Below are 24,695 nucleotides of genomic sequence, written 5' to 3' on the forward strand. Positions count from 1 at the left end.
TTTAAATCCAGGCAAAGTGCGTTTACAATTTTGCACAAACCGTTAATGTTCTAGAACCCTCCATGTTATCAACCCTAAATGCTCTTTCTTGGGGTTGTTGTGAAGATCAAATTAAGCAGTCACCAAAGACACGTGTTACTCATGGGGACTTGGGGAGTGGGCCTCTCTCATCCTCATCAAGATCTATGGGCTCCTCACATTCATATCCTCCCCTTTGTAGAAACAAACAATAGGCTCAGTAATGATGCCTTATGGACACCTCAGACACAGTGGTACCCTGGTAATTATCTCAGCTTGTGGAAATGTCAGGGTCTCAATGTCTGAAGACTTCCAATAGCATTTGAATTTTATTAACCCGAAAACAGTTTCAAAACAATTCTTTTAGGGAGGCAGAGCAATAGGGAGAACATGGCATACATTGACTACGATAAATAAAATAATAAACGGATAAATAAAATAATAAGTGAATAATAATAAAAATAATAATGAACGGATAAATAAAATAATAAGTGAATGCATGGATAACACCAGCCAAAGAAGAGCTACCGTGCCGGCATTCAAACTTCTGTAGCAATAAAGGCTCTGTGCTGAACCCCTGCCATTCAGGGAAATGACCTTGGAAGCATGGTCACCAGAACCACCCAGCCTCTCACAGAGGATTCATTATGGCTTAATGCCATCTTTGCAGCTGACATTTTACTTACAGAAAATTTGGTGAGATAATCACCAGTTACATTTGGGGAGAAAAAAAAAACTGGAAAAAAAAAAGGAATATTCACTCTAATTCCAAATAATTTTAAGAAATTTTTAATTGAAACAGACATCTACTTCTTTTAAATTTCTATTATTGATTGTGTTTTGTTCATTCATTCATTCATTCATTCATTCATTCATTCATTCATTCATTCATATTTTGGGGAAACAGTCTTTCTATGTAGCCCAGGCTGGACTCAAACCTGTCTTCTCGTCTTAGCTTCCTGAGAGCTGGGACCACAGGCGTGTGCCTCACACCTGGCTTTTCATTCACTTAAATATTGACTGTGTGTTCTATCTTAAGCTTCTTCACTCCTGGGCTTCGCTCTCAACACACCTTTTTCCTTTTTTTTTTTTTTCAGCTTTCTTTTTATGATATTATAATCAGCAAGGATCAATACAGTTCTCACTGACTATTTTCTTGAGGGAGGGAGACTCATGCCACTCAATATGCAGAAAAAAAATAAATCTTCAAATCTGATTGCCAAATCTTTACCCAAAGGAGCTGTCCAGCGCATCAGTGGTTCAGCTAATCACATCCTGCCATTTGCCTCCTTCTCCCTGCATTTCTTTTTCTTCATTCATTCTCCTCCTCCAAAATTTTTTTTTCAATGTAGCTAGAATTTGTGGTCTAGTAACCTTTCTTTAACCTTCTACTCAAAGTGTCATCACAGCCAGACAGAAATTCTATCTGCTGGTCTGCCCTTCTCAGAATTGGTGGAGAATAGATTTTTGTGGATAGTTACGCTCTATTTTTTTTTTTTACTGTATTTGACAAATAGATTGTAATTAATTATAGTCTATTTTTACCATATTTGCCACAAAAAAAATCCAGTGCAATTGCTCCAGTCCTCAAGCAGCTAACTATAACACTCAGTACAGTATAAAAATACTAAGATTCACTCATTTGACAAGTATTTGTTGAACACAGACTACATGTCAATCACTTTCCTCAGTTCCAGGAACGCAGCAATGACTAAACAGACAGTAGACTCATTAAAAATAGATAAAAACTACTTATATCCGATAATAACAAATGTAACGGAGAAAGCAAATGGGAGAGGTGCTGGGGAAGAGAAATGGGGTTACCTCTTGCCCGTAAAGATGTGTAACAACCGAAATCCAGGACAGAAAGGTACTGTGGGCACCCGAGTTTATTCATATGTGTGTGATGTTATCTGTGATGGCTTCAGGCAAAACAGCTGCGCTATAGTGCTGAGGAAAGGGGAGCAGGAAGAAAGTGGTACCCTTGAGTTGGATCTCTCTCGTCTGCTACCAGGGGTGGCATGGGTGTCACTTCCACCGAAGGTCGCCCTGGGTCCTCAGTGTCTGGGATCCCACATGAGTTTTACCAGTGAATCTAATAGCATCTGAATTTTATTAACCTGAAAATCTGCTCTTTTGAAGAGCAGATAAGGTCTGAAGTGTTGGGTGGAAAGGTAACACGTTGACTCCCTCCCTCCAGTGGGAATGACGGAAGCAAAAGATAGGTGAACCAAGAAGAAAAAGCATGTCAGATTTGTTTTAAAATGTTTAGCATGACACTGGACCTCCAGAAACGAAGATTTTTAAAGCCCAGGGGAATGTGGGCAGCTGTGCAGACAGACAAGTGTGTGAGTTTGTGGTCATACACTAAGGAAACTACATACAATCCATGCTTGAATTGCTCACACTACCAGCACTGGAGACACATCGGAAGGCAGAGAATACAATGAACAGAATTTCTGAAAGGCTTGTGCCGTCAGCGTTCCTTTCTGCTGTTTTGTGCTGTATTGGGTACTAAACCAGGGCCTTGTACATGGCAGGCTACCGGTCTACCATTGCTTGCCAACCCAACCTCTTTTGGGCTTTTTGTTTTGAACTAGGATTTCACTATGCTTTCCAGACTAGTCTGAAACTCATGTTGTAGTTCAGACAAGCCTTCAATTTGTAGTCCTCCTGCTTCAGCCTCTGGAGAGGCTAGGTTTATAGCCCCGTGCCACCAGTCCCAATAGAAGCCCATGTTTTGCAGGCACACACACACACAAAACTTACTTAAGAAAATAAATGCTTCGTCTGGGAGTAAGGGCAGAGCATTGGAGAGGAGGAGAGGTGGAGACCAGCCCAGAGACACAGCTTAACTTCAGTTGTGCTCTGTTGCTCAGCCTTGCAGCTATTATTCTCTGACCCCAAACCTTCTAGTCATTGGGGTCACCTCCCACTAGTGACAATTTCTCAGGTTTGTATGCTAAGACGTGGGTCCATCATTGCAAGCTGTGTCCTTTCTCAACATGGTCCCATTGTCCTTCCATGCAGAAATCTACATGGACATGAACAGGTGTTGCTAACGGTACTAGAAAAAAGGAGAATGGGGAAACAACATCTTCAAGGCCAAAATAATAACATTTTAATTGGAAATGTACCGTGAAGAGACTAACCTATGTAGATATATGCAAATCCTATGCAAATACACATGTGGTCTTTCTTCCTATTGTCAGAACCTCAGTTTGACTCATGGGAATTCTTAACACTAGATTCTTGCTTTTAGCAGAGGCTAAGGGCTGTTGATGAGCAATTCTAGGTTTTACCTGTGTTTAAACCATAATTAAGAAATATATTGATGGCAACCTGAGCTTAATTAGCCTAATTGAATGTTGGAATTGATTTGGTCTTGAGACAGCGTGGTCTCTGAAGCTAAGCCTTGGGGACCTTGTAGGGTATAGATGGCAAACTAAACTTAAAAGTTCCTAACAGAAATGAAAAGGAATGGGCAAGAAGCCACTGGGAGTATTATTAAAGGGAAAAGATTTTTATCAGGAACTTGAAAGAGGAATGCTTAAGTCCCAAGTCTCCCACTGCCATTCTAGGTCAGACCACTTAGTCAAATGGGAGAAAATGATGTCAGGAAGTGAGATTCCGGGAGATGGAGGAGGGGAGGCCAGTACTGAAGATGGATATGCCTGTGAACAGAATAAGGAACTAAATGGATACAGTGCAACCCAGATTCTCTCCAGACAAAGTCCTTGACTGCACAGAATGCAGAAGGACTATGGGTCTCTCAATAATGTTGATAAGAAAGGATTTTAGCTATACTGTGTATCTGTGCCTTCTAGTTATTAACAACTAATTATATACCCGATCAAGTCATAGTTTACAAATGGCTGGACTTTCCCTCTGAGATAAAACCCCGACTTTATCTGCATTTTACAGTGTGACTTTGGGCAAATGCTTTCACATGGCCAAGCCTTATTTTATTTTTTAAAACGAGGAATAGTATAGATCAAACTAGTAAGACAGAGGCAGGTTCGAGAGGTACTGAGGCACCATGGTACTGGTTAATTTGACTTGTGGATGCTTGGGCCAACATAGGAATCCAGGCCCAGGCCCACATTCATTCCTCCATGCATTTCTGTCTTAGCCCCCCACCTCACTCTAGCCCCTGTTTCTCTTCAGAGCAACCATGAGACCACTGTTTAGAGGCTCTGACTATCTCCACTTCCTCCCTCTCCTCATGGTGACTGCCTCACTAGTGTACTCACCCCTCTGTCTGGGGGCAGCTTAACACAGCAGAGTTCAAGGCCGACTCACTTCCTCAGCAGTGTCAATACTCATTTCTTCCATATAGCCTCTCCTTCCCGCAGCCATGATGGTGGGATGATAATAAAGAGCAAGCTAGAAAATGCAACGTGAATTACATTTCTCATTTTATTTTTATAATATTGCACATATGTATCCGTGCACATCCCTATACTCAAACAGGAAAAGAAATTGCTGGGAGGAAAAAAGCCAAAATGTTGCCAGATGTTATTTCTGAGCATGGCAGGAACTTTTCAGATTATCCACGAGGCATGTATTAGTTTTAATGAGAAAAATAAAATGGTGGTTTCGGTAGCTTAGGAAACCTTGAACCTGGGTTCCAATCCTTCCCTTCCCCCCTAGTTGTGTATCCCCAAGAGAAGTCTGTTTTCTTTCTGAATTCCCTCACTTCCTGAATCTTTGTTCTCAACTGCCAGACCTTGCTGGATATAAAATTCAGATGCAATAGGGTTGACCTTTACGAAGTGGTCTCTCCTGTGCCTTATTTCCTTAGATGGCATAATGCTGGATTCATAGTTTCTCTATCAAGGGTGTTGGTGTGTTAGTATGAACAAGGCAAAGAGGCTGACAGACAGGCAGATGGCTGACAAGGATGGCAGGGGTGAGTGGGAATGATAAGTATGTACCAGGGTAGGTAGGACCACATTTCACTGGTGCAGTTGGCATAGTGCCAAGGCCCCTTGGGCCTGACCGACTCCATCTGTGACCTTCTGCACTCTACAGTCCTTCTGTAGCAAGGCTTGCTTCCTGGCCAGTCTTGGTCTAGTATGAGTATCTTTAAAAATGCTAATTTCCTTGTACTTTTCCCCAGGTTTTAGCCACACGAAGAACAACCACATTTTTAAAAGAACAGTAGCTTGGGTCTGGAATTTTATAGAAACGCAAAACGTATTTCCAAAGCTGAAAGTCTAACTTTCCCCAGAAACCTTTGGATATTTTGTAGCATTTCCTTATTTCAGGTATAAACCCTGGAGAGGACTTTGTTGTGACTTCTAAATGGTGCTTTAAGTATGTAAACGCTTGTGCTTGTGCAACCACTGCAAAATGAGGATTATCTAGCCATTACCAAGCCTCTGCCCCTGCTCCCTGACACACCTACCACCACTCTGACTATGACCTCTACATGTACCCCAATAATTTCTTTAGTTTGATGGAGCTCAGAACCAACACCCAGGGTTTCCCCCAGCCTCTGGTATTTTGCTACTGGTCTGGTTTGGACAATCCTGATCATCCCATCCTGTTGCTTCCATCTGAGTCATGGCTGCTTTTACAGTTCGGAGTAGACTAGTCCCTCTCTGTATGGATTGAACTTCTTCTTAACACCAGGAGCTCAGCCTCAGCCTCACAAGGCTACAACACGTTGGAGTAAGTTATGTCTCAAGATGGTCATGTGGTTTTCCCCTTTGACTTACAGATAAAGTGTCACATTAATATACATATGTGTGTGTGTGTGTGTGTGACATCAGATAAATCCCACCAATTGTCATGATTCTTTAAAAAAAAATGAGATAGGTTATCAAGTTGTTTGCTTAGAATTTTGCTATTACCTTCCCATGATGCGTTGTGTGTGTGTATGTGTACATGCGCTATCTTAATCAGGTTATGATGTCACTAATGTCTGGATTTATACCGTGTTCAAATCAGTAGTCCATTCTGTATATTGTTTTTCTTGAAGCTTCTTCGTAAAATATCATTAAATCATCTTAGATAACCAATGTTCTCCTTTGATTGCTAAGAAGAATATGGGCTCCCACTCTTCAGTTCTTTAGCCCAACAGACAACACAACAGACTCTGGATACCTGCCTCAGTTTGGAATGAGGCTGAGACACGCTGCCGGTGCTGTGATTCCATAGTCTTAGGTAATCTGCTCCCATCCTGATGCTTCAGCTTTCTTAGCTCCAATCGGGGTTAACAATTTATTCCCCCATAATAGCCTGTGTTAAATATTCAATGAAACAATAGTTTGTATCAGTATTCAAAAAAGTGCCCAAAACATTGTAAACATGCAGGTCAGCTTTAAGCAGCTTTGTAATTTTTTTATTTGTATATTATTAAAGATAATATCTAGTTTTATCTTTTTTGGTTGTTATAGTAAATATCAAGATATCAAAAAAGGCTGTTTTCATTGTTTCTTTGTATTTTTGCATCTTGGCCTTGCATATATTCTGCCTTTCAGTAACGGCATGTCTCTTGTTGCTTCATTGAAAGATGTGTCTTTCATCAATATAAAATAATTTTCTTTGTCTCCCATAATGCTTTTCTGCCATGAATTTCACTTTTAACTGTGGCAAGTTGCTGCTTCCTCTGTGTTTGTTTTGTGAGCTTAATAAATATTTGCCAACCTTATTCCCCTTTCTTTTTGTTTTTGTTTTACTGTTTGTCTGTTGTAAGTAGCATATGGTGGAATTTTGCTTTTAACCCAGTATGAAAGACTCTATCTTTTATTAGGGGAACTTAAACCATTTATACTTACTGTCATAGCTGATATGTTAGGTCTTATTTCTGTCTCTTTGTTTTATGCTTTCTCTCCTTTATGTTTTCTTCAGGCTTGCTTTGTTTCCTGTTTTGTTTTGCTTTTTTTGTATTCAAGTTGGCTTAACTTTACATTTTTTTTTTTTGTTACTGTGTAGTGATTTAAAAGCTGAATGTCTGTCTTTTAGCCAATCCCAGGTGAATTTTCAAAAGTAATCTTTGAGTTCCTATAATAATAACTGTGTATTGGTGGGTAAGTAGCCAGGCCACTGAGTTTGAAAGTCAATAAAACCTGTATTAAAACAAAGAGAAGTAATGATGGTCCATACCTAGGCCAGTTTACCAGAGCGGTGCAAAGCTCCCACTGCTTGGTTTTTTTTTTTCTCTCAAATCCCTGTGTTGCACATAGGAGTCCACCTTAGGCACACCCTATTACCAGCCATTTACAAACCAGACAAATTCTCACATAGCTACAAAATTTGGCTCATCCTGTTTCCTCCTTACAGGAGAAGAACCCTGAGGCCTAATGTGTCTGTGTGGGTGTTTGTGTGTGGGTATAAAATTATGCACTGGCAGTCACCAGAAAAAAACAAACTTGACTGAATTTCAGCCCTGTTATAAGTAGTTACTTAGTTAGTTGGTTAGTTGGTTAGTTATTACCTAGAACCAAATCTGCTTCACTTGTACAGTGGTAACGGATGTTATGTCTCAGTCAGACAAGGGACTGGATGAGACAGGAAGTATATGAAGAGAAGAGTGGAGTTTATGGCACAGAATGGGCATTCATACATTTTAAATAAAAGAATAAAGAATGGAAAAAAAAACATGGGGGGAAAGGAAGAATATGTATTTTTTTTAAATCATGTTGTAAAATGTCATTTTGGGTAAAATAACATTTTTTTTTTTTTTTTTTTTTTTTTTAGAAAGACCAATGCATTGATTTCTGAACAACACTATCATTTTAAATGATCCCCTCACTCCACAAAACTCTCTATTTCTGGGACAGAATGGCAGTCATTTGGTCCACAAAGCACCTCCTGTACAGACTGCATCTTCATTTATATTGGCCTGCCTTGCAAAAGACCACAGGCCTAGGGCAAATTTATTAAAGTGCAGTCTATTCATTCAATTTATTAAACAAGGAATATGTGAGGGGTTTTCATTTAAAGAAGAGCGTTGATTTATTCTGTTTGGCTTTAGAGGAAGGGCAGGGCTAACTCCAGTGGAGGAAAGTTACAGAAAGACAGAGTTTAGCTTAACCTAAGAAATAACAAAAGGTTTATTGAAAGAGAATCCATTTCTTTATTCATTTGTCATGTTTTCATCAACAGAGTATCAGAAAAGAACTGACACCTTTTTATACACCTTCTTTTTTCCTTCTGGAAATTAGTGGTAGGCTTTCACATATGTCGGTGTTTCTCTTTGCCATCCGCACGTGCACATTATTTACATAGCACTTGTTAAGGTATTTTTTGTATAATTACCCCATTACACACACAATTCTGTTAAGCACACATTAACAACTCAAAAAAGCTTTCACTTGCCAAGCTGAGCAATAGTTTAAGTCAGATCTCTCCTTTCTTTGCCGAGTTTATTCTTTTCCCTCTTGACTCCACTGTCTCCAAAACAACAGAGCATCTTTTATGCATTGCCACCAAAAATTGGATACGAGACTAAAAGGACCACCATCCATACCATTTTTCCCCAACCCTCTTCATGATCTTCTGTCTATTTTCTTTCTATCTCTATCGGTCCTTCAACAGCCCCAACAGGCACAAAATTAAATATTTGGTATTTTTACCCTTCAGGTTGTTAGTAAGGCCACTTCTCCAAAACATTGCTCTTCACTGGACACGTCCTCCATATTTAACCTGGAGAGACATGTGGGGTTTGCCGGAAGTGGCAGAGTAAAGTGGCCCTTCCCAGATGGATCTACAAGGAGGCACTTTTCACAAAGCTTTGGGCAGAGTTGAGGAGTCAATAAAGGCAGTGAGTTCCCCAAGGCTAAAATAACAGAAAGCTGACACCATTTCTACTCATAAAACAGAAAACTTGGAAATTTATTGTTGATTGAGTATGTTGAGAGTCTGTTGTGGCGAAGGCACCTGCCACTCTGGATGGGCGCAGCTATTGCAGAAGAGGCTCTAAAGCTGTGAGGAAGAAGGAAGAATTGTTTCAGCTTCCGTCCTGGTTCCTTCTCATTCCATCAGAGTTCCCAGTGTTGGAAACCAGCCAAAGATAGCTCAAAAAAGGTAACAGCCCAAGAAGTTCCACCCCACGACACTGCTGTAGCGCCAGTCTGTTGCTGCAGAGAGTCTTCAAGAAAGGGGGCCCAGCAGAAAATAGCTGGTTCAAAGAGGAGACTGGACAGGCAATCTTGTGGGCAGAATCAAGAGGCAAATTGCCTATTAAGCACCATGATAGTGTCTTCCAGCTTCTTAAGGCCTGACTCTTAGAAAGGAAGGATGGGAAAGTCCTGAAAGGATTTCCTCTTGAGGTAGCTGTCATTCTCACAAGCCTGTCAAATGCCATGCTATTCCATGTGAAAGACTACTTCTGGATGTGAAGAGTCACATCCATTCATTCGCCAGAGGGTCACAACGTGTTGTATTTAGTCTAAATACTGGGAAGAAAAGGGTGAAGAAAGTTGGATCACCGGTGTTAGTCAGAACCCGCTAGAAAAAGCAGAGGTGTGGTTTAGTTATTTCAGGGCGTTTGACCCAAAAGAGATGGGGAGAGGAAGAAAGGGCCTTTAAATGATCAGAACAGACCAGCTCACTCCTGGAAGCTGGCAAGGCAGGTGCTGAAGAATCCCAAATGAGGAGATGGTGTGTGGAAGAAAGAGCTAGCAAGAAACTGTGCCAAAAGTACCAAGGGTCTCATGAACCCCTTAAAAGGTCAAACTTGCCAAACCTTTGCTTCTTCTACACACCAGGTCATAAGCAGATGTTTTCAGAAAGGTCAAGCATTGCCATCCTGCTCATTTTTCCCCATTATCCTGTGAGCCAGGAAGGGGTTGCAGCTCCAGAGTGTGAGACGATGAGAGGAAAAGAGCTTGGAGGTACCCAGTGCTGTGCTTAGATATACAGAGCACAAAGCCACACTATTTCAGCTTTGTTGGTCTATCTCGCAGCCTCCAGCTTGTAAACTCTCTGGACAGTTCTGATAGGACAGAACCTGGCCTGAAGTTGATTCCTAAACTGCTGAACGCCAGGAAGCTTCCAGGAGAGATAAATTTTGAGCTGATGCCCAAGATCAGGAGGAAGAAAATGCAGTGTTTGATGTTCTGCTACAGGGAATGCATGCCATGCTTTTTATACATTATGTAAATTCTATGGTCAATTTTGCAAATAGGAAGAGTGGAGCTCAGAGAACGGGCTTATCCAAGATCACCTGATAAGAAAGGCGAAACAGAATCCAACCTCACAGGGTAGGAATCTAAAACTGCCATTCTTGCTATGGGGTTGTCTCTCTCAAGGCGTACCACACACAGTCGGTAGAGAAGGCCTGGCAGAAGGCAGCTTTTCTCCTGTAAAGGAATGCATGCACGTAACAAGGTTTCTGGACAAAACAAATGAATATGCCCTCTTGTTTCTTGCTTCCATGCTGATTTGCCTGCCAGCCCCACAGGCTGTCTGCACTTCTCTCTCCCTTCCTCATGCTCCAAACAGCCCTCACTGCATCTCCTTTTCCTATGTCACTTTAAACTTGGTTCACATGTTCCTCTTTGGGGAAGCTTTGCACTCTTGCATAGGATTCAGTGTGCCTTAATGATGCTACCCCTTCCAGATACTGAGCCCCTTTGAACTCTTCCATGTGGCTTTAAGCACGGTTTGCAAAATGCATCCCATCAAATAAAGAAATCTGGATCTGAGAAATTTTGCAGCATGCTAGGTGCTGTATAAATGATAGCTTTCCTTTCTTCCTTCTCTTTCTGGAGACAGGAGGCATTGAGGGAAGACTCAGCAGCAAGCAAGATAGTAATTACCTTGTTTGAATTAAAATATTCCAGGAAGTCTTCGAACCAAGAGGTCTTCTTGCCTGCCTGATTCTCACTGAAGAATTAATTTCTGGGTCTCTGTGCTTTGTCCTGGCTGGTTCTTGACCAGCATCATCTAGGCCCCTTTGGTCCTGCATGTAGGAATTGGATCCCACTTTTCCCAGGGCATTTTCCTCTTGCCTGACATAATACTTTGCTCACAGGGCATAGGCAGGACTAGCTGATGGATCGGCAGAAGCAGGGTAGCACACAAAGTAACAGTAAAACAGAATGATAATGCATTTCCTAATGGCCTCCTTCACAGCTGTATACACTGATTTAATCTTTGCAAAGCGCTCTATTGTTTATGAGGCCTCTGGGTACAATTTTATGCCTGACTGAAGAGGTTGCTAATAGCTGCCATATTTGTGTTTAAGGACCTGCAAAGGATTAAACGAAGTATTTTAAAGCAATGAGCCATAATAAACTAATAATATATTGCAAATAATAAATGTTTTTTTAGCCAATAATTGACTACAAATCTGGTGAACTTTAAATGACAAAAAGTACTAATTATAAATGCAGCCATTCCATGTCTCTCTTTCAGTGAGGATGGAAAATCTAAGAATGTAGGCAATTTGAAGGCATTTCAAGTCACTGGGAATGGTGGCATGGTCCCAGAAACACTGGCATTGTGGCTAAGAACCATCGCAGTCATTTAGTGAAATTCTGGGTTTCATTTCCACCTTAACAGGTTGGAGTGCTAAGCCATGCAGTTAGTCTGAAGATTTTTTTTCCACTGTATGTGTTGTCCTAAGATTTGTAATGCTTGGTTTGTATTCCTCGCCAGAAGAACAACCCTGCTGTCCCAGAGGATCTTGGGACAGTGGTTAAGTGGAGCTTAAGAAAGGGAGTTCATATTTTCGAAGTGGTAACTTGGCTTATTGTTCAGTTGAAGGATCTGAGACACAGAGGTATGAAATAAATAGCAGAGTGCCCAAATGCCACTCAAGTTGTAACTTATGGGCACTTCATAGGTGACGTAAGAGGTCTTTTCTTCCTACACTTTAGAAAAATACAGTTTTGCTCCTTCAAGATCTTTTTTCCACCAGTTATTTGTTTCTGGTTCCTAGATGATACTCATTCACTTAAATTTGAGACCATGTATTAAACTCCATGAAAATTTAAATTACCTGTAATTCTGAAATTAAAAAAAAAAATTCTGTTGCATTTTCTTCCAAGAAAATGTTATGCGATTTTAGAGTTAAAACTGTATTGATAAATAAACTAAATGTTGGACTATTAATTCTCTGACTTTAAAAAAAAAACATTAGTTGAGACCACCGGATAGTCTCTGAAAAATATTATTTTGTAATTGCTGAATAGCCCATGAAATGTAGGCTCTCTTAATTAACATTTAGGATTTTCCAAATTTTGTCTTATAATTAAAAGTCAACAAATATCTATTAGGCATTCCAAGTATTTATTAACAAACAGATCAACCTTTTGTGTGCATTTTTGATCATTTCTTATGAATACGTTCCAAATGTGATTGTCACTTAATAAAATTAATTAAATATTCCCAGGCTCTCATTATATGTTCCCAGATTGAGTTGTAAAGGGTAACAATAAACTCCAGTGTTCAGCAGGCACTCACAGATTCTCAAAACTGTGCGCTTATTTTTAAAAAGGTACTTTAATTGCAAGTAGGTTTTCTTGTCATCATACATTAAACAAGATACAGTTAACAAGAATCGCTGAGAAATTCATTATTTAACTAAAACTTTATCTAATAGCATTATCTCTCATAATTATTAAGGATTTGTCAAATACCATGAACCCTTCCCAAAATTTGATACTTAATCTCTCTGTGTACCCTACAAAACACATCCTGAAACCCTTTAAGCCAGTTGCCCAGGCCAAAGAGCAGCCATCGAGCAGGGTCTACTCTCTGCTTCACACTCAGTGTTCACTGAGGATGATGCCAATGCATATAAATAATTAATTGTCATGTGTATTGTACGGTACATCATGCACAAACTCCAGGAGCAGGGGTCTTTCTGAAGGGGTTGATGAAAGAGTATCAGGGTTTTATAGGGAAAATGGGCATTTTCCATGAACACAGAATAGACAAGTATAGCAGGAAGAGAGCGAAACAAGTTCTAGATGTGGAACACAGAAAGCAGTGTGGGGCAACGGTACAGAGTTCATACAGTCTAGGATGCTCACTCTTGCAAGTAACAAGGTCTGGCTTCTGCAGTCTCAGTGGCTTGGTCCAAACCCAGCTATTGTAGATGCTTCACTATTTAATGTGGTAAAATGTGTAAAGCCTTAGTATGTTTCAATTATAGATTAAACAATAAATTCCGTTGGTGACGGTGAGGATGGTGTTAATAGCCGCAGTGAGACGATTGGTAATGGTGAGACTAGAGGGGAGACGGAAGTGACAGCAGGGAGCAGAGCAGGGGGAGTTATCTTGAAGGTGATAAAGATGGGGTACAGGTAGAGGAGGATGCTGAGCCGCTGGTGATGATAGTAGGTAATATTTCTCGACTATTAAATGAAAGGGAGATGAATGGGGAATGTACATCGGCGGCACAATGGAGAGATGAAGCAGTAGTGGTCACATATCAAACCCAAAGGGCTTTATGTGTCACTGCAATAAGCTGGACAATCTTCCCGGAAGCAGTAGCAGTCGAGGGAGGGAGGAGCAGGGACACAAGGTCATGTAATTTAGAGAGAAAGTTTATGCTGGGACCCCTCCCAACCCCACCATCAAGACATCTACCCACTCTCGTACCATAACGTCCAATTTGATTTGGAACAAACAAATGAGGATAACAAAACCCAAACCAAACATTGTCTTTGGCCAGGGGACTACAACCTAGAAGTTGCCTGGAATGAAATGAGCAGTATGAGAGCCCGGTTACCATGGTGTGAGGGCACAAGGCAGAACACAGCAGAGATATTACACCCACAGAAAGGGCACTTAGGAATATCCAGTAACACCCAGTGAGGAAAGCTTTGCATGGTGGGCGTGGTAACCTCCACTGAATGACCTGAAGAAAGGGAAAGTGACCAAATAGGTTTTTTGTTTTTTTTTTTTCTTTTAAAAAATCCTTCTTGCTACTACCTGGTATATGGACCTTAAAGTGAATAAAGAGAAATAGTAAAACTAGAAGAGAGAGAAAGGTCTTAGTGTTAGATTAAGATCGTGGTAGTGAAAATGGATTTGGAGCCTTAGGGGGAAGATGTGCATATTGTCATCAATAGACGAGAGTAATGAAAATGAACGAGGAGTCCACTCCCTAGATGGACCACTCCTAAGATTCTGAAAAGCAGCTGGGTGGCTGTACAAGTGTTTTCTGAAATAGGGATCCTGAAGCGAAGCAGCTTAGGCAGGAAATGCTATGATGAGGTGGTCAGTTTGTTGAAGCAATGATGAGCCTTTGTGTCACAAGCCAGAATGTATTCCTGCTCTTCTTTTAGAGAAGGCTGTAAGGAGGAAGGTGTAGGAGGCTCAGAGGGAGAAAGACAAGATCTCTGTTAGCTATTATATGCGGCAGTAACCCTCACTGTGTTTATTGCCCATTTAATAGAGTGTACATTACAACCCACAGTGATAATCAAGAGATGGGGTTGCCAATAAGATGCAGAGATACCATGGGTGGGAAATTTATTTTTCTGCAAAAAGGTTCACATTTATGAAAATGGATTCAGGATGCGTCTCAGTCCTTTGCCTTTCTCAGTCTCTCCCTCATTTCCCATAGTGAGCAATTGGAGGCAGAGTTGATGAGCATACAGGAGAAAGTGCCCTGGTGAAGGAGTGACTCACCCACGGGATTCTGAAAGCAGTTATTTTACCTTAAGGAAAAGGATGAGAACAGCCTGGATTTTGCTGTCACTTCACTACAAAGACAGACTCTTCCTGTCATAGTCAAAAGGTTCTTTTTTATTAAAGATTCACTATGTTACAATATTTTACTCATATAAGCTTGTTCTTCTGTAAAACAAGATTAAAATGCCTCAGAAATATTGCAACAATAAAACGAGAAAACATTCATTAGACTCCTAGTGCCATGGTGGTGGATGTTCAGTAAATAGTAGTTCTTTTCAGTTTCTCCCAGTCTTTTCTTCCCCATGCTTTAAGAGTCAGCCATAACCATGTGGCAGCCATAATCCTGAGGCATGGGTTTTAAGTGGTTTCAGAGAAAGTAGAAAGTCACGTCTTTTCCTCACGGCTTTGGCTTAGATGGGCACAGTGCCTGGGCACCTGTGTTAGCCAAGGTTCAAGCTACCTTCTATAGAAGGTCACCAGGCCCTGTTAACCCAGGCAGTCCTCCCGCTGTTCCTGGAAGATGGCTGGCTTTTGGGTATGTGGGAAACAGCAGCAGCTGGTGGCTGCCTGAGCAGTAACCCGGCTGCAGGCCTCAGGAGGAGCAAAATGCAACATCTGTGTTTCTCCAGCAAAACAGCAGGACTATTAAAATAGCTCTCGGGCATCATCTATCACGTCTATCATTGCACCTCCCTCATCTGTACAGGCTGTAGCTGGAGAAGTGAGTCTGGAGAGGCGGCCTGAAGGATTGGCAGGGGAGTTGGCGTGGCCTCTGGAGACTTGGATTCATGTCCAGGCTTTACCTAAAACATGCCGGGTGACACTGGGCAAGCCATCTGGACACTCTGGGCCCTGTTTCCTTACCTTAAGAGTTCTCAGAGGCAGTCTGTGGTCTCTAATGACAACCAACACTGAAGTTTCTTTGTTATCTGATATTGGAGGACTTATTCCGTGCTCAGTTTCCTTTTCTAACGACTTAGTTTCCTTTTCTCAGAGCAAAGGCAATGCTAACTGCCACAAAGAGTGGTTATTAAAGTTGTCTGGGATTATTCTGACTATACATTTTAGTCCTAGTTCCTGATTTACAGTAAGCTCGTCGCCAGTGTTGTCTGGTAACCCATAGGGCTGTCACTATACAGCCAGTTTGAGCACAGGATCTAAAATCCCATTAAGAATGGTTTTGTGAACGACTGTATTTGTCATTCCCCTCATGCACGCCAGCTACGTCGTTCCTCACAGGAGGCAGCAGTTGGAGAGTTTCACCCACTCTATCACCCCTCAAGATTGAGCCCAGATTTTTCTCCCTCCTGAAACTGTGAGTCCTGCGCCGGAACTGATGACTCCTCAGGCAGTATCCTAACGTTCTCCAGTTCGGTCAAGGATGGTCTAAATGGACCTGAGGAAAGCTTGGCTTGCTCTGAAGTCCACTCTCATTGACCCGCAGGGGATGGGGAATGAGATTGTCTTAGTCTTGGCCAACATACATGGTTTCTCAGTCACTTTTGCTCCTCTTAATAGCTTTCTTTCATCAAATTTTATATCCACATCGACCACTCTATCTTTATGTATAGTCCATGCATGGTTCTTCATGTAAGTGTGTGTGTGTATGTGTGCGTGTGTTTTAAGAGTGATTATCACAAAGTATGGTGTGTATTTTTCTCATCCCGCACATGCACATACAGTTTGTATTGCAGTTGTTTCCTCATAGGCTGGTATATTTGAGGAGACAGCTGAATTCCTTTGTACCTTTGTTTAAATAACCTAGTGCTTAAAAACACAGCAAGCTGCCAATGAATGCTTAGAAAATGAATTAAAGATGTAGCTAATTCTACAATGATTAGTCATTGATTATACTGTGTTCATAAAGGGTTACCATGAGCCTTCTCTTCCTGTTATCGTGCCTCTTGGCAGGATAGTTGAACTATAAACAGCAAAATTAGTATTTTGTCAAAGTCTCATTTTGCACGCACTTCTAAACAAAATTCCTAATCTCAGTGTGGATCTGTGGACAAAACTTTGAGAGTTTGCTGGAACCTAAAATCTTATCACTATTATAGCATTTGTTATAGGTCTCATAGTTATTTAATGCTCCTTTGTATTTTCACATTTTGTTTTCTAACATATCAGACAACAAAAGATTTCAATTCATCATCTTCTGTTTGAGATCTTAAATAGGTTAATAGGATGCAAATAGAATCCACATTTTTTTATTCTGTTACAAATATTGTATGCAGATATTACAATGCTATTTGGGCAAAATGTAATGAAATGTAATTTAATATGATACTTTCAAGCACATTAGATTGTTCCTGAGGGCTTTATGGCCATAGTCCTAAAGTGTTTTAAAACAAGTCTAAACAAAATGAGTTTCTTTCCTCTTTTTTTACTGGCCTGCCTGGTTTGATGGCTTTTTGTTGTCCATGCCAAATGATGTTTTGAGTTTCATGTGGTTGGACTAGGCTGTAAATGATTTTCACAATATTCAGCTCTCCTCATGAGAATACATTGCTGGCTCCACATTTAGCCTGCTCTTCAATTCACCAACTATCCTATTCATTAATTCACCAAACCTATCCACTCATATATTTATTCTATGCTATGTCTATCTATATATGTCTATCTATATTGAATTAGTCTTTCTATTTTTCCTACTCTCATTCTTGAGTCGTAGGCCGTAGAGTCCTAGACAACCTACTTTAGCCGGGCCTAGTGTAGTTCCTTTTTCTTAAGGCAGTCTGGATAAACAGACACAGGAAGAATGAAAGTGTGTTTTCTTCTGCATGTAGTTAAGATCCTTTACTCTGAGAATTAATTGAAATTATGTAAGTCGTATATCTCTCATTGTTTATGTAAATCTACTAATGAACCCATTCCTATGTCCATAAAATGGGAATTAAACACTTCCAGGTTTTCTCTGAGGAGAAAACAACAAGCCAGCTTGAGTAGAAAGAATATCTGGAATATAGCGACTTATCTGTTTGTTTGTTTGTTTGTTTGTTTCCTGGTGAAATATATTAGGATTCCCTACTCAAAATATGTCGTAGCGACCATGGGCAGGGGCAGATTTGTATGTCCTGCCTTGAGCAAATGTCTGTGAGACTAGGCCCAGCTGCTACTGATTAGGAAGTTCCCCTCTGGCTTGCTCGGCTTCCCTTTAATGTTAGCATCACCCAGCTTCCTTCTCCAAAGGGCATCCCTGTATGCCTGTAACCCTCTGAAAATGTGGTTATAGTTCAAGGAATTTTCAATAGGGAAGGAAAAGGAGCTTACCTCAAACCATCTACACCCCCATCCTGGCTCTATCTTCTTCCTCTCCCTCTCCACTGACTGTGCATCTGTATTCCAGCAGGCGAGGTCAAACAGCATGCCCAGGTTTCCACCACGGAAGATCAGGACTACCTGAGATGCTCTAGGTGTCCCATGCTCTTTCGGCTGAAAATCACATAGCCACGCAGAGAAGCTGTTTGTCACTCTCCATCCCAGGCCATTTAAAATGTGGGATCAACATCTGTCCCACAAAGGGCCTACAGGATGTCTCCAAGGACTCTTCCTTCCGAAAAACCTAAGGTTCTTACAATATTCCTCACAGCCAAACAGCTCCACAGTGTTGGGTTTTCTCATCAACCACTTCCATGCTTCAGCCCAACTTTCAAGCTTGGGAGAGAGATGAGAAGCAGCCCTGAAAGTCCTGCTCTTCTGTCCTCTACCCTTCTGTCTCTATCCTGGTTTGCTTGCCTCATCCTGCAGACACCCGCTCACATGTCAGTTCCTCAAGGAAGCCTTCTGTGACGCTTCTCTGTAAGTCAGACAAGCTCACTATGGCCTGGATGGCTTTGTTCTTCTCTCTGTGTTTCAGGTCGCATGGATTTCAATGTGTGTGTGATTACATTGCTATGCATTTCTCCTGTGCTGATGATTTCCATGAGTCTCTTTTGATTTATGTAGACTGTGTTATGTGGACACTATGACTATACTATAAGATACTATAACCGTACTTATGCTCTAAGAGTCCATGTTACAGTATCCACGCCACTCCTAGGAATGCTTTTGTTGAATGAATGATTGGAAAAAAAAATATGTGATATTTGGCCTATGTAAGTACATTTAATGGCTTATGAATGAGGAAATAATTTAGAAGAGGCTAAAATTCTCTGGACCCATCATTTTGTTAAATGATTCACAGGACTCAGCATCTCAACCCATCATCATCACACTCAGGACTGTGAAGTTTTACCGAGGTCCAGCAAGAATACACAGCTGGATCAGTAGGAGACAACATAAGTGCAGTCAGGAGGAATCCAAGTTCAGAACTTCCTGACTTCTCTTCCAGGAGTGTCGTATGGGAGTCACTTTTCCCCTGGTGGTAGAAAAGATGCAGCATTTGTGTGTTTTGGAGGGGCCAATGGAAGTCCTTTTGAAACTTTAGTGGCTTTGTTTGTTTTGCTTTGTTTTATTAGAAAGGGTCTCCTGTAGCCCAGACAATTCCATGGATTTTATGCATGCTGGGAATACACCCACTCCCTACTTGATAACCACCAAAATCTCAGACCTTGATTAGAAAAGATGTACTCATCATAAACCACATCTCTTGCATAAGCAGTCTAGGTGTCCTGGATCAGCATTATGAGTTAGGGACCACTTGAAGAGCCATGCCCACATAGCATCCAAGGAAAGACTACCTAACAGCATTGTTGCAAAGACTAAGGGAGATAGGGCCTCATTCAACAGTGTTTCATATGGAATAAATACGCCTTAGGATGGATGTTGTTATAATATTTTTATCATTGTTCAGTAGGCTCCCAATGTATAGTTTGCCATGCTCGCCTCATACATGTTACCTGAATCACTGAATCTGCAGGTGACAAGCTCTACTGGGTTCTAATCCCCAATCCTGTCTCTTGCCAATGGCTTACAGAATAATCTTAAGATCTTGTATAATCTTAATATTCTTATAATCTTGGCATCCTTCATTGTCTCAGTTGTCTTCTCTCTCTCTCTCTCTCTCTCTCTCTCTCTCTCTCTTTCTCTCTTTCTCTCTCTCTCTGGTGTGTGTGTGTGTGTGTGTGTGTGTGTGTGTGTGTGTGTATGTGGCCAGTTCTTGTAGTATAGAAGGAGAAAGTAGCATGATGGCAGGTGTTTGGTGGCAGATGAGGAGGCAGCCCTCCAGGCTGTGAAAGGATACTGCTGTTCTGCTATTCTTTGTGTCTTATTCATGGGTGTTGTCAACTGTCATTGGCAGCATTGTAGTGATGCTCCCTGGAGACAAAGGATGTGAGAATGTCCTGAGTGTCAACCCATTAGCTAGATTATACTCTTTACAGGAAAAAAAAATAGTCTGTAGTTGTTGGAATTATTTTTCTTCAGCTGAGGTAGGAGTCTCTGGAAGTGATGGGGAAGAGGTAGGATTCACAAAGGGGTGGCAAGGAGATGAAAGTTGCCCTCAACCATACTGTGAGTTCTCCATTTTTTTGTCTTTTCATAATACTGGATCTTCAACGTGTAGGGCCGTGTTCATTTAGCACAGTATCCCTCCCCTGGCAAGATGCTTTCAGTAAATGTTGGGTGAGCATATGAACCTCCTCAACTGGAGGGGTGAATCCTCTATAGTGAAATAAAGTGTTGAATGCCTGCTGCTGTGGCTTGGCAGCCCCATCAAACTCAGTTCTTGTTGGGAATTAGCCAGGTGTAGATTATGGGGCCTTTAGGAAGTAGTTGAGGTTAAGTAAGGCCATAACGGTTGGGCCCTGGTGCAATGGTGCTGTGGCTTTATGAAAAGAGAGAAAGAAAGAGAAAGACAGACAGAGAGAGAGAGAGACAGAGACAGACAGAGACAGACAGAGAGAAAGAGAGAGACCTGTACCAGAATTTACTGTTTCTCCTTACAGTGTCCCATGCTACTTTGGGTCTCTGTAGACAGTCCATTCCAGCAAGAGGTATCTCACTAGAATCCAGTGACTAAATGCACCCTAAGCTTTAACTTTCTGTGTCATTCACAACCATGAACCAAATGAACTTTGCATTTTTATAAATTAACCAGATGGTGGCATTTAGGTTAACAATGGAAAATGGCTTGATATTCCTACTATCTAGGAAGCATGTAATGGGTGATCCCTTTACAGTCACTAGCAGACTTAGGAATAAGGCTGTACATTTTTCATCTTATGCAGAGAAGAGATGTGACACCCTAGGGGACCAGCTGCGGGGCAAATTCAGTCCTGTGAGGTCCCAAAGCCAGCAGATACTACCTAACTCTAAGACTGCTCTTCTGTTTGCTTACTCCATCTTTCTTAAGTGGGCTTCTTAAATGTTTAATAAAATTACTAGTCAATAATCAGACCAAGCCTCATAATTCACTTTTAAATTTTTCATAATACACCTTGGCAAGAGAGGAGCCAGTCTGAATGCAGACATTGTAAGTGGCCTTTGTGTCTGTCATTTAAGACTGCCCCCCTCAACAAGGTTATTACATGAAGGAAAGGGGGTAGAAAAATGAAACATTGATTAAATTATCCCAAAGAGTGCTCTGGTAGGCTTGCCTAGCCTATGCCTTCAATGTGATAGATTCACAGAAATAAAATTATTGAATTGAGAAGCCATTCATTAAAAGGGAATTTCAGGAAACCAGAATGCTTTTTATAATATTACCACCACAGCTGCCTATTAGATGAAAGTTATGTGTTCTCTGCTGATATTGAAACCAGTCGTTTGTCACCATATCCTCCAGCCTCCTTTCTAACAGTGCAAAGACTTATAATTTACAGCTTCTTACATAATTGGAAAGTTAATTAGTTTTCTTCAGATTTCACCCGCTTTATGTTAACCATGATTTTCTTAGCCCTTCCCTTTTCTCTTCTGATTGTCAGCAATGTCAAAAACATAGTACTTTTTCCTCTCTGTCGATCCTCATTGTCAATCAAAATCTAAAGCTCAACTGTATTAGCCAAGTCGGTCTCTGCCTGCATACGCCACCGCATTCATTTTTCTTGTCTCATTTTTTTTTTCTTTGACTTGATTCCAATACTTTAGTCAACAGGCTTTTGTTGAGCATATGACATGAGGAACAGGGGAGGGAACAGAATGCAAGGTAGAGGGAAGAAAGGCTGAGGACAGGGTAGGGAGTGAAACAAAAAATTATTAGAAGAAAGCCTAGGACTACAGATAAGGCTCAGTGGTGGAGTGCCTCGTTGCCAGGCAAAAGGCCCCGTGTTAGATGCTTAGTGGCACTAAAACAAAAGAAGAGAGACAAGAGAAGGAGAAATACCACAGGCTTCAGAAAGATGCAGGTTGCAGCTAAATGTTCAAAAAATCCACCATCTTGAAACAGCTAGGACCTGAATGATATGTTAGTCCTCTGAACCCGGTAAGATGATGCCATTTGAATCAACATGTACTAACACGTAAAAGGTAAGCAAGTGAGGAGTCCCACATAAGGCTTAAAGAAAGTAAGCTCTCAGAACTGGTGAGTGGCTTTCTCCACCCCTTCCTCCCTCTCTTCCTGTCTCCCTCCCTCCCTCCCTCCCTCCTTCCATCCTTCTCTCCCTTCCTCCCTCCTTTCCTCCCTCTCTCCCTGCCTTCCTAACACCCTCCACAGTTAAGCAAGAGGGAGAGCAACGGAAACCAGAGAATGAGGTTGTTGATGTAGATGTGGAATATTGGTAGAATATTGCTGTTATTGTAGAGGAGGGAAAAGAAGAGTGGCTGCTGATGCTACACAGCTGGCTGGCTTGCTAGGAAATACCATGGAACCTCAAATGATGTTTCCTAACAGAAGTAGATGAGCTGGACCCCACTGTTGTCCACATTGATGAGGAAATTGTTGAGGGGTGTTTAATTGATAGAGGTCACGGAGTGGTTAATCAACAAGCTAGGGTTTGTGCACAGGTATGGGGATGGCACAGATAGATAGGCAGAGTGGTCTTTGGAGTCCCCCAAGACCCACATATCAACATCTGGCCATTGGGCTTGTCCACGCACAGATGCCAACCTCCCATACTGACTTTTCCTACCCTAACCGATGTGCTTAAAGTCATAGGTTACCTTGTACAATGTTCTGAGCCACCATCTGCCTTGTATGTCTCCTGGCTTATAGAAGGGCAATTGTAGATAGGGGAACAGACATAACTGTTTTTTGTTTTTTTGTTTTTTAATAGGAATCCAAAACTGGATCTGGCCTTTGGCGGCATTAATTTTTCTTTCAGTAACTTATCTAAGATGTAGCTCGTCTTCTATTAAACAATAAGTAGTTACCATAGCAACCTCATTGCCATGTAATAACACTTACATTTTTTCCCAACTGTAAAATCAAAGCCAGAAAGCAAATAGAAACCATCAAGCCACCCAAATAGCCATCCTTAGTCTTCTTTCCCTTTGTAGAGTGATTATTGATCAGTCTTTATTGTAGGTCAGTGACGCTATTACTAATCTTCTTCCATTTCCACACATTTGTTACTCTGCTGATGAAGGAGAAAAGAGGAGGGATGAGAGAGGAATTTGGCGGTGCCTTCAGTCCTTGGAGTAGCAGAACACTTTATGTCCCATGAAGACAAAGTCTGACAGTTTCACGCTTTACTACATGCAGACAAGCTTGCTTTGGGGGCATTTCTTTCTCATGCTGGCTACAGGACATTTTATTAACCCCAGGTACTCACTGCATCTGCTGTGGCGCCTGCTCACCGTATCTCCTCATCTTCTGTCAAGAATTCGCTATCCATGCTAGAGCCTCAGGCTGGAGCCTCTGTAGCAGATGTTCCATGCAGCTGGCCCAGAGAAGGACAAAGCACTGCCCATTCCTCCTCATCTCTGCAAATCCACTGCAGTCTCCTTTCTCGCTTCTTCTTGACTGATGCCTAGCTTTCCTGCAAGACTCCAGTTAGGCATGACCTCCACTGAGCAGCCATGCCTGATAGACTCAGCGTGGATGAGGCACCTCTCTGGTATTCTCCAGGTCCCAGTATTTAACTGGGACCTTTCACAGCATTACACACATACCTATGTTCTGTCCATTAGCAAATGTGAACTTAAAATTGATGCTACATAGCATTGCACCCCATAACATACCGATTATATACTAAGAACTCAAGAAAGAGCCAGCACCCTTCTTCTTTGACATTGGATAGCTTGAGACTGTTTATTGGCACCAATCAAGGGGTAGTTAATCAGACTGACTGGTCCTTCCTTTCCTACCAAGATTTTTCAAATGTGAATAAAAGTAGATGGACTGAGAAGCAAGTTTGGTTTATCTGCTGTATCTCCAGCAAACCACATCTTTTTAATTTCATGCATGGATGGAATGATACGTCATGCCTATTACAGTGCGACAGCTTGCTACCTTGTACAACTCAACATGCAGTTGCAGCTGGGCATGCAAAATCATTCCAAGAGGGAGTCAGACCTAGAAAATCAGGAATGATACCAAGTTCCCCAAGTTGACAGGGTTTTTTTTTTAACCCTTTCCTCATAGTCTTGTCCTTGTAGGGACTTGACCCTAACAATATTCATGGATGCATCCCACAAGGGACAGTTTTACGTTTACTGCAGTAAGGTCCTAGGAGCAAAATGCCTCTAGGAAGGGAAATTTGCCTTCCTGTGGATCTTCAATCAAGAAATATTCACAAGAGGCCCCACCAATTGTTTGAATGAATGAATGGATGGGTGGATGGATAGATGGAGGATGGATGGATGAAGTGAATGAGTAAATGAATGAAGGGCAGAAGGCCTCTCCATTCCCAGTCCAACCATTGTCCTGATGTAACTTTTCTTCTACTTACACTCACTGGAGTCTTCTTCTCTCTCCAACTCAAACACCTTTGACAGCATTTGTCTTATACACTGAATCTGAAATTTTGGAGACAGGCATACGCCTTAAGTTCTGACTTCAGTTCCTGCTGCTATCCAATACTCTCTCCTCTGTGAACCCCTGATCTCTCTGATGAGCTTGTATTTCCTTTTCCTATTGGTATTTCTAAACTTTTTTTCCTGTGGGGGACTAAGCAATATTTAATCTTTTCCTCATACGGTCCCAGTGATAGACCAAAGTTTGAGTCCACCAAAGGTCACCTTGAGGAAGTGGTGAGTGT

Source organism: Psammomys obesus, unplaced genomic scaffold, assembly GCF_907164565.1.
Source record: "Psammomys obesus unplaced genomic scaffold, mPsaObe1.curated_primary_1811, whole genome shotgun sequence".
NCBI lineage: Eukaryota > Metazoa > Chordata > Mammalia > Rodentia > Muridae > Psammomys > Psammomys obesus.